At 49.0% G+C, this 14,326-nt stretch overlaps 1 protein-coding gene across 1 annotated transcript in view; it reads right to left on the bottom strand.

Annotated features, from left to right (window-relative positions):
- LOC137571527 (phospholipid scramblase 2-like) overlaps positions 1 to 7,443 on the bottom strand; it is a 68,265-nt gene extending 60,822 nt beyond the window's left edge. The window contains exon 1 of the mRNA XM_068280756.1: positions 7,200 to 7,443. The gene's annotated coding sequence lies outside the window, so the exon portion shown is untranslated. The remainder of the gene's footprint in view (positions 1 to 7,199) is intronic.
- Positions 7,444 to 14,326: the final 6,883 nt, after the last annotated feature.

The following is a 14,326-nucleotide window of genomic DNA, read 5'->3' as shown; positions in this document are numbered from 1 at the left end:
CCCCTTTTTTTCCCCCCCACAGGCGCCCTTTTTCATGCATGCACACTACGAGAGCTTTTTAGACGTCAAGAGATTTTAAAAGCTCTTGCTAATGCAATCCTATGGGGGATTTTTACAAAATCACATTGCTCCAGTGTGAACACTCACATAGGATAACATTAGCAAGAGTTTAAAAAAAAAAAAAGTCACAAGCGCTCAGAAAAGCTCTTGTGGTGTGAACAAGCCCTAAAGGTCTATTCACACTAGAAGCACTTTTCTGAGCATTTTGTGATCGATTGGAGTTGCTTATTTTTAGTGTGCCAATAGGACTCATTCGGATGGACATCAAAATGGGGAGTTGCCAATAATTCGCCCAGCTGCCAGGAGTGAGCACTTCTGGTTGCTCTATAAAATGTAAATGGGAGCGTTTGTAACCACGTGTGTGTTAATAGACAAGTCAAAATAAAACAAGACAAGGTGATTTTCTTGCACCCCCCATTGACTAATGCAAAAACTACATAAAATGCAACATGCACAACATTTGCAGCTAAATCAAACTGCTTTAGTGGAAAATGGGACCACACTTTCCATTACTGTATATACTCGCTTATAAAGCGACCGACGTATAACCCGAGGTACATTTTCCTTCACAAATTAGGGGGGGGGGGGGGAATGAATGACCTGCGTATAAAGCCGATGGTAGGAAATGCAGCAGCGGAGTTTCAATAATCAAAGTAAATGCAAAGTTCTGGGATCTCAGCAGTAAAGTTCACAATCTACAAATATGATAGGATTATGGGCTGATGACAGGCAGAGCTCATTTTAAGTACAGTAAATCTCCAGTCAGCTGTATGTAGGACTTGTACATGTGCTCACTGCTAATATTACAGTGAGAACATGTTCAAGTCCAGCATACATCAATTAGTAAAGGTGCATAGGATATTGCCTGTAGTGTATGGGCGACTTGTCGATTGACTTTCGATCAACCATACTGAAGCCGATTCCTTAATAAGGTTGATCGCTTTGTCAACTGAATAAGAATCGGTAGATGTATAGCTACCTTAACACTTAACCTGCTGAGCGGTCTGGACGAGCTCAGCTCGTCCAGTACCGCCGGAGCCTGCCGCTCAGGCCCTGCTGGGCCGATTTGGCTCAAATAAAAAGCAGCACACGCAGCCGGCACTTTGCCAGCCGCGTGTGCTACCTGATCGCCACTGCAGCGCGGCGATCTGCCGCATGCAGCGGCGAAAGAGGGTCCCCCCAGCCGCCTGAGCCCAGCGTAGCCGGAACAAAAAGTTCCGGCCAGCGCTAAGGGCTGGATCGGAGGTGGCTGACGTCAGCTGACGTCCATGACGTCACTCCGCTCGTCGCCATGGCGATGAGGTAAGCGAAACACGGAAGGCCGCTCATTGCGGCCTTCCGTGTTACTTCTGGCCGCCGGAGGCGATCGGAAGAACGCCTCCGGAGCGCCCTCTAGTGGGCTTTCATGCAGCTAACTTTCAGTTGGCTGCATGAAATAGTTTCTTTTTTTATTAAAAAAAAAACAAAACAAAAAAAAAAAAACCTCCCGCAGCCTCCCTGGCGATCTTAATAGAACGCCAGGGAGGTTAAGGGGGCCATACACTGGTCAATTTCAGCCATAGATCGAATCGATCAGAAATCGATGGCCGGTCGATTTGATCTGACAGGATGGAAAATTTAGGTCGATCTGCTGCTGGCAGCAGATCGATGGCCCGTGGAGATGCGTTGGATCTAATGGTGCAATAATGCATTTAGATCGATTTTCAATAGATTTAATTCTGCAATTGTGGGGCATACATCAGATAGAATCCTGTCAGATTTGATCTGACAGAAATCTGATGGTCGAATCTACTGCAGATCTATCAGTGTATGGCCGCCTTTAGCCATAGACCATGCCCAGTGTTCTCCCCAGGGTCTTTTAACCGGGTGCTCCACCCAGCTAATTTTGGTGACCACCTGGCTGACATCGGCTCACCTCCTACTATGCTGTAAGCAGAGTTGCACCAGCCCTGCATTCCATCGTGCCCCATCCGGCTACTTTTTCATGCCACAATTTCTGGGGAGGAAACTGAAGCATATAGATAAGGCTTTGCAGTCTGGGCAAATTGGCTGCATGCTTGTTTTAGGTGTGCGATTCTACTGACCAGAAAGATGAAAAGGACAGCCAGGCATTTTTACCCTCCCGAACGCCTGAGTCTGCCCCACTAAAGGAATAGGTTATCCGGCTGTATAAGATCATAGCTAGCATTATGCTAGCTTGTACACGTGGCCAGCACCCCGCCCCCTAACCAGATAGCCTCCGATCCCCTCAATCAGTCCGCTTATACTTTATCCAGCGATTGCCGCAGCCTCCCCGGTAAGCTCTGGTCTTCTCTATGGGGAGGATCATACATGACGTCATGCGCAGACCGGATCCTCCCCATTGAGAAGGCCGGAGCTGTGACAGGAAGCTGCGGCGATCGCTGGAGCCTGGCTGAGTAAAGTATAAGCGGACTGACCGAGGGGATCACGGGCAATCGGGGGGGGGGGGGGGGTGCCGACCACATGTACTACGGGCAATCGGGGGGGGGGGGGGGGGGGGGTGCCGACCACATGTACTAGCTAGCCTAGTGCATCTTATACAGCCAGATAACCTATTAGTTTTAGCGGGCGGAGACTCCTGAGACCAGTAAAACCTCTTGAGCGACATTGTCAGGCATACTGCTAAGGAGGTTAAAAAGAAATCTAGCAGCCTCCAGGTCCTTCACCTCGGGTACCTCTTTTGTAGGGCTGGTTCACAGGGGTGATTGATAGTCGTTTTCCATGGTGTTCATTAGTTACGCGCTGCCTATTCAAGTTAACGGTAGTGCTTGTTTCATACTTTTTACCATCATTCGTGTGAACACCACGTTTCAATCCCGATTTTTCCCATCGTTTCAGCCAACCCTGGAAGCAACATGCAACTTCAAGAGTCATTTAGCACTATATCTCCATGTTCCCCTGCGGGGGTAAAAAACAGAAATACTGTAGACAGCCACCAAATGCTTTTCTGCACACTTGCAGAAAAGCATTTGATCAAGATGCTGCGGGACGCATAGCAGTCGCCAGCATAAACCGGCTCTAAAAAACTCTCACTGAGAGGTAGTTGGGTAGACCATGGACACACCTGTCTACATGTGTAGTGTTAAAATATATACCATTAATAACTGCATATATGAAATGGGAGGCTGCAGCACGAAACTAGAGCTACTGGGAGAAACACACAAACAGGAGACCTGTGAGGTTTTCATTTCTGGTTTAGCTTGTGATGAAGAACACCTCCAGCATGCTTATGTTACAATAAAGCAGACCATACACTAGTAGATTTGACTATCATTATACAGCAGGTTTAGTCCCCGAGAAGACCCGCCACATGAAGTTAATGCGCCGGACCCAGGAGGACACGCGCCAGCTGGACAGGTGAGAGTACTGTTGCCAGCTGGGATGAAGGGGGGGGGGTTACTGAAGGGTTAGAGGGGGGGGGGGGGGGGGTTAGAGAAGGCGGCCTTTAGATAGAAATCTCTCCAACAGAAAACCTGTAACATCGGTTTACACTTCATAATTATGTAATTAAGTTGTCCCACGTTTCCTGTGCCAGTTGCAGAGACACAAAGGGCAGGAAGGGAGAAATATTAGTGTGGAATAAATCCCACAGATGTTCTGATACTTGTCCTCACAAAAAAAAAAAAAAAAAAAAAAAAAAAAAAAGGATCTGGTTTGAGAACTAGTAAGTTATTTTATTCCCTAGTCTACTTATTCACACTTGATAGTGATATACTAGCTAGAAAACACTAACAGAACACTGCATTACAGTATTCCCCCACCTACGCCAGTTTGATTACATTCCTTGCACATTTACAAAGGGGTTGAGGCACAGACACATCTGGCCTAAATCACTCAATTAAAATAAATTCCACACACAGGAGCTCCACCCAGCACAGAGATGTAATCACTACAAAACACAAAGAGCTCCACCCTTTGCAATCCAGGAAATCAGCATTGTAATAGAAGCAGCCTTCAGCCACAATTACAATCATAACAGACCGCAGTCACTGCAGATACAAAATGTTCCTGTTGCCTTCATGCCATTTACAGTGCATGTTGGGTTTTGTTAAGGGCTCTTTCACATCAGAGCTTGCGTTGGAGAACGCTCAAAGCACATGTTTTGTTGTATGCGTTTTAATATGCAGTGCACTGCAGTGAGTGTGCGTTTTTAATGCGTTACAGCACATAGGAAAACGCAGGTAATTTTTTTTCTTTTAGTTTTCAACTTTCTACATTGTTCCTCTATTGCATTCTGGGACTGATTGCCTGCGTTTAACGGTTTAAAAACGCGCATAGTGTGCGTTTTACATTGACTAACATTGTAACGCATAAAGCTAGCGTCGGGCCGAAAAACTGTGCCTGGGTGCAGTGTAACGCAACGCACAAAAACGCAGCGTTATATGTGAAAGCTAAAATGAAAGTCTATGGACTTTCATTTTACCTTGGGTAACGCAAACTTTACCCGTTGCGTTGAAACGCAGAAAATCTGCCCTAATGTGAAAGAGCCCTAATAGCAAATTTACCTCCTGGAGAATTGCTATTTTGAGATACCACAGAAGTATAGGGTTAAATACCGACAGGTAGAAATTCCTGCGATAAATAGGCGATAGGTATTCGTTATTTTTTCTCAAAATCACAATTCACTAAGGAAAAAACAAGCATGCAGCAGATCAGGTGTTTGACACCTGTCAAATCGATTAGCTGCATGGTTGTTCCAGGTGTGTTATTCAGACACTCATGCAGCCAATGAGATCAGCAGGGCTGCCAGGCAACTGGTATTGTTTAAAGAGAAACTGTAACCAAGAATTTAACTTCATCCCAATCAGTAGCTGATACCCCTTTTACATGAGAAATCGATTCTTTTGCTCAAACAGATCATCAGGAGGTGCTGCATGGCTGATTTTGTGGTAAAAGACCTCCCACAAAGGGCTCTATTCTCAAAGACTTCCCGCATGCTGTAAAGTACATGCGGAAAGTTTGCACCCAAAATACCGTCAAGTTGGAATTATCAAAATGTTCCGCATGTTTTTTCCGCATGTGGAAAAAGTGTGATAAAAGTGCGGGATTCATGCGGAAAACTTTCCGCAAAAGTCGGTATTTTCCGCAATAAAAGATCAATTCTCAAAATTGTTCAGGCGCATCATTTCGTCGTTAATTACCGATTTTTTATCACCTACAAGTAGTAGGTGATATATTCCGCATCCCATTGACTTTAATGAAGTGTGGAGGCTTAAAGGGAAGGTTCAGGGACTATACGAAAAAAATAAAAATCCCCATCCACTTACCTGGGGCTTCCTCCAGCCCGTGGCAGGCAGGAGGTGCCCTCGGCGCCGCTCCGCAGGCTCCCGGTGGTCTCCGGTCGCGCGCCCGACCTGGCCAGGCCGGCGGCCAGGTCGGGCTCTTCTGCGTCCCACGCCGGCGCGCTGACGTCATCGGACGTCCTCCGGGCTGTACGTCCGATGACGTCAGAGCGCCGGCGTGGGACGCAGAAGTGCCGGGCCTTGGAGCGCAGAAGAGCCCGACCTGGCCGCCGGCCTGGCCAGGTCGGGCGCGCCACCGGAGACCACCGGGAGCCTGCAGAGCGGCGCCGAGGGCACCTCCTGCCTGCCACGGGCTGGAGGAAGCCCCAGGTAAGTGGATGGGGATTTTTATTTTTTTTGGATAGTCCCTGAACCTTCCCTTTAAGGGCTGTGCTTGCTGGACTAACTTTTTTTTTTTAAACACTTTTTCATGCGACCTTTTTATCGCATCATTCCCGCATGAATAATGGCTGTTTCCGCATCTTTTTTCCCGCATGCGGCAAACATGCGGAAAATGTTAGTGAATGCTGAAAAAATGCGGAGTTTACCGCTGGCGGGAATTTAGCGGTAAAATTTTGCGGTACTCTTGGCTCTTTGAGAATAGAGCCCAATGTGATGTCAGCACCTCACAGCACTGAACTACTGACATCACACTGTGGGACCCTTGTTGCATTGGGCTCTATTCACAAAACTTCTCATAAATGACTTATCACCTATTTGATAAAAAATAACCTTTCAGCACAAGCAAAATAATCACTCAAAGTAAGTTGTTTCTGATTAACTTAATTTCAATATTACTTTTCATTCCTTAATTATATTATATTTATGCTCTTTGGGAGATTAAAAAAGTAAGGCCTCCTTTCCACGGACCGCTGACAGGCAGTGAAATGCCTCTCAAACTCTCTCAACTGCTCACTGCTGCCTAGTACTGCTTGTTGCTGCCTGGTAACTGCTTGATGAGCACACAACTAAACAGTTTGTGGAAAGGAGGCCTAACAGAGAAGGTGAAAAAAACAGGTGAAAAAGCTTTGTGAATTATGCCCAGTGTGGGAAATAACAGCGGTTTCCAACTGCCAAAAAAAAAAAAAAAAAAAAAAAAAAAAGCGCAGCATCTCCTTCCAGTGACATCACCTGCCAGCAGTTAAAATGTCACAATGTAAATCAGGGAGAGGAAAGATTTTACAATGGGAAGATGCTGACTAAATCATTTATACATAATTATTGTAAAAATTAAGCACTTTATTACATTACTAGCTTCTTAGCCTGCCCGTTAAATAACGGGTACTAGGGTTATGACGCAATCCCAGGGCGCACGGCCGCACTCCCCGCCGCACGCTTGCACGACCTCGCTCACCGCCACCCGCTTTGGCCCCTATCTCCTCCTGTCCCAACAGCTACACATGCGCAGTAGCCAAAACCCATGGACACAGGGACACACGAGGATTATTATATAGGATTTTCTGGAGTTCTTAGAGCGGACCTGAAGATAGTAAAAAAAAAAAAAAAAAAAAAAAAACACACACCCCACAGACTAACAGTTTCCAGGTAATTCCAAAGCGGTTGCTAAAGTCAATTCTTGCATCAGTGGCAGCCCATCACTGCACAGACCTGATCACAGGAAAGCAGCAACAGGTCTTCACGCCGAGTAGCTCAGAGAGACACAAGAGCCTTGTGCATATGAGATGCCCCCGAGTAATCACAGAAGCTCCTCCACCTGCTAATCCAGCAGCGATGTAATGAGCCCGCTGCAATCACATGGGATGCAGAATAATGAGAGCCATGTGCCTGCAGGTATATCCTCCGCTACCGACAGCCCAGCCTCAGCTCATCACTCACCTGTCCTGGTGCGCAGCTCAGATGATCGCTCTCTTCTGTCTCTGGTCCTATAGTAAATAGCCAGGCATGTGTGAGCTGCAGGTTAGAGCCGGGAGGAGTCCGCACGTCACTTGGAGGAGGAGAGAACAATCAAAATAGAAACATGAAGAGCTGCCGAGCGGTGGGGGAGGATTTATGGGTAGGGCATCCGTCAATAGCAGCGGGCGCTCCTTGTATTGGGAAGTGGGAAGGAGAAATCCTGGAATTCGATCCATGACATGAAAGCAAAGTGGGAGCCTTGTATGAAGTGCTTGCGTGCGATGGGTGGGGGAGGGCTGCAGCATCTTATGAATAGCCTGAGGCCCCCTCTGCTATACAGGATTATGCAAGCTCCACATTCCTGGCAGGGAGATTAAATAGCCCTGAGAAGTAGAGGAATAACTTCCACTCGTGTTATGGATCCAGCAAGATTTTGCCAGGAATATTCGGATCTTATGAGCTGCAGGAATTTGCCTCTGTTCAGGTTGTAGAGATGGTGTCATTCAAATAATTCCATCTTGCATGCAGATTTAAAGAGAACCCGAGGTGTGTTTAAAAAATGTTATCTGCATACAGAGGCTGGATTTGCCTATACAGCCCAGCCTCTGTTGCTATCCCAAACCCCACTAAGGTCCCCCTGCACTCTGCAATCCCTCATAAATCACAGCCGTGCTGTGAGGCTCTGTTTACATCTGTAGTGTCAGTCTCAGCTGCTCCCCCGCCTCCTGCATAGCTCCGGTCCCTGCCCCCATCCCTTCCCTCCAATCAGCAGGGAGGGAAGGGATGCAGGCGGGGACTGGAGTTCTTCAGGAGGCGGGGAGAGCAGCAGACTGACACTATAGAGATAAACACAGCCAGCTCTGACAAGCTATTTGTCAGCAGCATGGCTGTGATTTATGAGGGATTGCAGAGTGCAGGGGGACCTTAGGGGGGTTTGGGATAGCAACAGAGGCTGGGCTGTATAGGCAGATCTAGCCTCTGTATGCAGATAATATTCTTCAAACCCACCTCGGGTTCTCTTTAAAGGGGTTCTCTGGGAGGGTTGAAAATAAAATCTGACACGTACCTGAGGCTTCAGCCCCCTGTAGCTGTCATGTCCTGCTCTGTCGTCCTGCGATCACCCTTCCCTGCTGCCGGCACTGGGCAATTATTCGTCTAACAAGATGAATGCTCCCGCTTGCGTTATTGGGAATTTACGGCGCAGTCCGGTGTTTTCTTGTACTGCACCTGTGCTGGAAGCTTCTGATTACGCGCGTGGGAGCAAGCACGCACGCACGCACGCACGCATGCAGCCGTTAGACCGGCGGCGGGGAACGGGGGATCATTGGAGGATGGCGTGGGACATTACAGCTGCAGGGGGCCGGTAGAAGCCCCAGGTAAGTGTCTGTTTTTATTTTCAACACCCCCCCCCCCAGTGAACCCCTTTAAGTCAGCTTGGAATTGGCAATAATGAATTATTATTTAATATTTATAGAGCACTGACATCTTCCACAGCGCTGTACAGAGTACATTGTTTTGTCCCTAAAGCCTAATCTACACGGAGTGATCCGGCGGCTCGATTAGCCGCCGGATCGACTCTTCCCCATCCCCGTGTGTACCTGCCGCGTCCCCTCTCGTCCGCGCGTGCGTCGGATTCGATACCCGCTCGTCCCCGACGGCGCTGCTTATTTTCCGCTCGATTACCCGCTATTGTCTGCTCGCAGGGAATGATAAGATACATCGGCACGTGTAGACCCAGCTTTACTCTCCTGATACATACAATTGAAATCTAGTTTGAAAAACATCACCAATAGTGATATATGTTCATTAGATAAAATGCACAGAAACAGAAACCACAAGGGAGAAGTCCCTGCCCTTGCAAGAATACAATCTAGATCAGCGCTGGGTAAAGGACGGCCCGTGGGCCCTATTCGACCTGCATGCGCTTTGAATTGCTAGGTGGACAGATTCCTCTCTTCCCACTCTCCCTCCCTGCAGAGTCGCGAGCCGGCGATAAGCATGGGTTAACGCCACTTCCAGTGTCGCGTCTTTATGGCATAGTGGGGTGGAGTAGACAAAGGGGTTGTAGACGAAGGGGTAAGTGCATGAGGCAGTGAGCTTTAAAGGGAACCTGATGTGAAAACTATGTGGAGGCTACCAAATTTATTTCGGTACTTATGTAGTATCCCGTCTGGAAAGTTTGGCAGCTTTTTGTTAAAGTTCTGTTTGATCCCGTAGCCAGATCTACGGTAACCATTTTTGGAAAGCTGAAAGTCCCTGGTTTCCTTTGCACTGGGTCCCGAGTCAATGCGATGCCCCATTCCCAAGTTAGGGGAGGTTTGGTGGACGGGTTTATGCGCATAAAGTTTTGCGTGCACACTGCACAGGGCGCTCCGTGCAAAGTGCCCATTAAAGCCTATGGGACTTAGCGCGCATAGGACTTTGCGCGCGCAAAGTTAGCGCGCGATGTGATCGAGAAATCCGGTGCTAACCTACTTAGCACCCTGGTTAGCACGTCTAAAGACTTTAGACGTGCTAAGTAGGTTAGCACCGCTTTGTGAATCAAGCCCTAGAGGTTTTTGGAGCAGATTTCAGAGCGATTCTAGGCATGTTTAGAGAGGTTTTTTTGGAGCATTTTTGTGTAGCAGACTTCATATATTGTTACAGTAAAGCTGTTACTGAACAGCTTCTGTAACAAAAACGCCTGGAAAACCGCTCTGATCTAGTGTTTTTCACTTTCCTATACTTTACATTGAGGCAGAAACACTTCTGCAAACCGCAAACGTGCAGCAGGAGGCACGTTTGCAGTTTGCTAAAAACCTCAAACCGCCGGTGTGCACCAGCCTATTGAAATACATTAGCCAAGCGTTTTCACAGGCAGATGCGGTTGGCGGATCGCTGCTAAAACCGCTCGGTGTGCACCAGGCCGAATACTTTTAGCTATAGACCTGAACAAGCATGCAGCAGATCAGGTGTTTGACATTGTCAAATCTGACAAGATTAGCTGCATGCTTGTTTCTGGTGTGATTCAAACACTACTGCATCCAAATAGATCAGCAGGGCTGCCAGGCACAGGCAAATGGTATTGTTTAAAAGGAAATAAATATAGTAGCCTCCATATACTTCTCGCTTCAGATTCCCTTTAAAGAGACACTGAAGCGAGAATAATTCTCGCTTCAGAGCTCATAGTTATCACAGGCACGTGTGCCCCAGCTAAAACGCCGCTATCCCGCGGCTAAACGGGGACCCTTCACCCCCAAACACCCCCCCCCCCCTGCAAAATCAACGACCAAATTGGTCGTAGATTTTGCTGCTCCTAGAGGCAGGGCTAATGGCTGCAGCCCTGCCTCCAGTCGTGTCTATCAGAGGCGCATCGCCGCCTCTCCCCCGCCCCTCTCAGCAAAGGAAGACTGAGAGGGGCGGGGGAGAGGCGGAGATATGTGCTAACAGACGCGCGTGGGTCAGGGCTGCGGTGGTTAGCCCTGCCTCGATCAGGAAGAGATCCCCGGGCACCACGGAGGGGATTTCGGGGGGTAAGGGACCCCCATTTAGCCGCGAGATAGCAGGGGCACACATGCCCCTGCTAACTATGAGCTCTGAAGTGAGATTTATTCACGCTTCAGAGTCTCTTTAAAGGGACACTATGGCAAAAAAAATTTAAAATTTAAATTATGTGCAAATCTGACAGAAGCGGCTGGTGTTGAACTAGTCTATCTCTTCATAGGGTTTTATTTATTTTCAAAAGCACTTAGTGAGTGGCAGTTGCTCTGTCCAACTGCCAAAAAACTGTATAGCGAGCAGGGAAGCTTGCCAGCATCATTGTTTAAATAATACCTATGACAAATTATAGGCTTGTTTGAACACGTGTGTCTAAAGGTGCATACACACATCAGACTATAGTCTTTGGAAACTGAAAGATCACAGACCAATCTTACCACCCTTCATGTAGTATGAGAGCCATACTCTACACAGTCTTTTCTATGGAGCTGAACTCCACATCAGAAAAAAATCTTTGCAAGATGCTGCACACACAGCTGCTGTACAGACACAAAAGATCAGTATCTGCAAAAGATCTGTTCCTGCCAAAAATCCATTCCTGCAAATTGCAATGATAGTCTATGAGATCTGCAGATCATCATACACACATGATTTAACTGACATTCATCTGCAGATCAGATCCACCAGGATGGATTTTCAGATCTGCAGATGATTGCTTGATCTGCAGATGAATGTCCGTTAAATCATGTGTGTATGATGATCTGCAGATCCGGAGGAAATCAATCGGTCGGGTGCGTTTAGCGCGAACTATTTGACAGCAGATTCGATCCCAGTGATTGAATCTGCTGTCGATCGGCGGGAAATCGGGCCAGTGTATGGCCAGCTTAATTGCTAGGCAGATAGATGGTAAGATAGATACATTTCCAACAGGTTGGACTTTATCTATCTGGCAGGTAAATCTAATGCTGGCTACACACGGTGCGTTCCCGCATCGAATGCGGCGCTCGATTCCCATTGATTCCTTAATTTCCTAGCATTTCCGAACGCATTTCGATGATTTTTAGGTTAATTGCCATGTAAAGTATAGCAAATCGACCTAACGATCCATCGAAACGCAAATCGGACATGCCAAAAATAAACGAATCAATGGGAATTGAGCGGCGCATCGAGTGCGGGAACACACCGTGTGTAGTCAGCATAACAAAAAATTGTATGGTGTATTCCCAGCATTATACTTTTATGCTGGGAATACACGGTTCGTTAGAAATTATCAATCGAGCCGCTGATGGCTCGATTGATAATTTCCGACCTGTCCAATACCCCGCCGGATCGATTCCGCGCTCCATACCGGCGGGGAGAACAAAAGAATAAACGTATGGGAGATAAGAAATGCCTGCGGGGACAAGCGAGAATCCACCCGGGCGGCCGCGGGGACGCGCCGGCATCGACCCGCTGGCTCGATTCCGGCGCATAATCGACCCGTGTATTCCCAGCATTAGCTACAGCCCCTGGACAAGCATGAATATCAGGTGCTCTGACTGAAGTCAGACTGGATTAGCTGCAGGCACGTGCACAGGGGGGTGCTCTGGGTGCCCAGGCACCCCCCTTTTTAAAATCTTCAAAAAAGGCCCCTCTCACCGCGCAAAATAAGCTCCGCCCCCGACTGTGATAAGCCCCGCCCACCCGCGGGAAGCTCCGCCCCCGACTGGGACACTTTCAAGTGAAGAGGCCCAGACAGGAATCCTAGTGTGGCATGCTGACCTCTCCCTCCACCTAGGACCCATACTGACCTCTACCTCCGCTGGGGGTCACTATGGGTGCTGGGACCCATAGTGACCTCTCCCTCCACCTAGTACCCAGTGACCACTCCCTCCCCTAGCACTCACAGTGACCTCTCCCTCCACCTAGCACCCACAGTGACCTCTCTCTTACCCAGCACCCATAGTGACCACTCCCTCCCCTAGCACTCACAGTGACCTCTCCCTCCACCTAGCACCCACAGTGACCTCTCTCTTACCCAGCACCCATAGTGACCTCTCCCTCCACCTAGCACCCACAGTGACCTCTCCCTCCACCTGGGACCCATAGTGACCTCTCCCTGCCCAGCACCCACAGTGACCTCTCCCTCCCCCAGCACCCATAGTGACCTCTCCCTCCCCAGCACCCACAGTGACCTCTCCCTCCCCCAGCACCCACAGTGACCTCTCCCTCCACCTAGCCCCCACAGTGATCTCTCCCTCCACCTAGGACCCATAGTGATCTCTCTCTCCACCTAGCACCCACAGTGACCTCTCCCTCCCCAGCTCTAGCAGTAATCCTGCCTACCCTAGCATCCACACTGACCTATACCTCCCCCAGCACCCACAGTGATTTTTCCCTCCCCCAGTGGCTACCCTCCTGTCCCCTGCAGCACCCACAGGGTCCTCCCATCCCAAAAGCAGCACCTACAGTGACCTCTCCCATTGCCAGCACCCACAGTGGCTTCTCCCAACACCCAGCATCCACTCCCTCCTCCAGTAACCACACTGACTTCTCTCAGCACCCACAGTGGCCTACCCTTCCTCCAGCACCCACACTGACCTCTACCTCCCTTAGCAGCAACTATGCCAATTATAGCAGCACCCATAGTGACCTCCCACCCCCTGCACCCACAATGACCTCTACCTTCCGAGACCCACAGTGACCTCCCCCAAAGGACCCACAGTGACCTCCCTTTCCTCCAGCATCCATACTGACCTCTACTTTCCACAGCACCCACAGTTACTGCTTCCCGCAGCACCCACAGTGACCTACCCTTCCCCCATCAACCACACTGACCTCAACCTCCCCTAGCAGCAACTATGCCATTGATAGTAGTACCCACAGTGACCTCCCACCCCCTGCACCCACAGCAATCCCACCAATATTCAGCACCCTCATTACACTCAACCAGTAACCCCCACTATAGCAAGCACCCAGTACTTGCACCAAGCACTCTGCACCCAATACTCACATCCGGCCTCAATATGGCACTTACTACTTGCATCAAACAGCCACATGACACCCAATACCTGCACCCCTTCACCCTATAGCTGGCACCCAGTACTCACACCTACATGGCACAGTACTTGCACCCAGCCCCGACATGGCACCCACTACTCACACCTGCACACAGCCTCCACATGGCACCCACTCACATAACCAGTACTAGCACCCGAAGTACCTGCACTCAGAACCAACGTGACACACAACACCCACCCAGAGCTAGCACCCAGTGCAGGCATGGCACCAAGTATTTGCACCTATGTGATACCCAGTACCTGCACCCAACACCCACATGTTTAATCTGCAGTAGTTCCAGTTGCACTAAGCCTCCATTTGGTGCCCAGCACCCACACCAAGCACTCACACATGACATCCAGTACTTGCACCCAGAACTCAAAAGGGACTGAGTACCTGCAATCAACACCTACATGATGGTTGATACATACCCATACAGCCAGAATCCACGACACCCTGTGCCAGCACCCAGAACCCACATGGCACCCAGCATGGGCCTTTAGCACCCACATGACAACAAATACTCCACTAGCCAGCACCCGTCACCCATTTGTCACCATGTACTCACTTCCAGTACCCACTTGGCACTCAGT

The sequence above is a fragment of the Hyperolius riggenbachi genome, chromosome 4, assembly GCF_040937935.1.
Source record: "Hyperolius riggenbachi isolate aHypRig1 chromosome 4, aHypRig1.pri, whole genome shotgun sequence".
Taxonomy (NCBI): Eukaryota; Metazoa; Chordata; class Amphibia; order Anura; family Hyperoliidae; genus Hyperolius; species Hyperolius riggenbachi.
The sequence above is the reverse complement of the archived record's forward strand: the minus strand, read 5'-3'. Positions and strand labels throughout refer to the sequence as shown.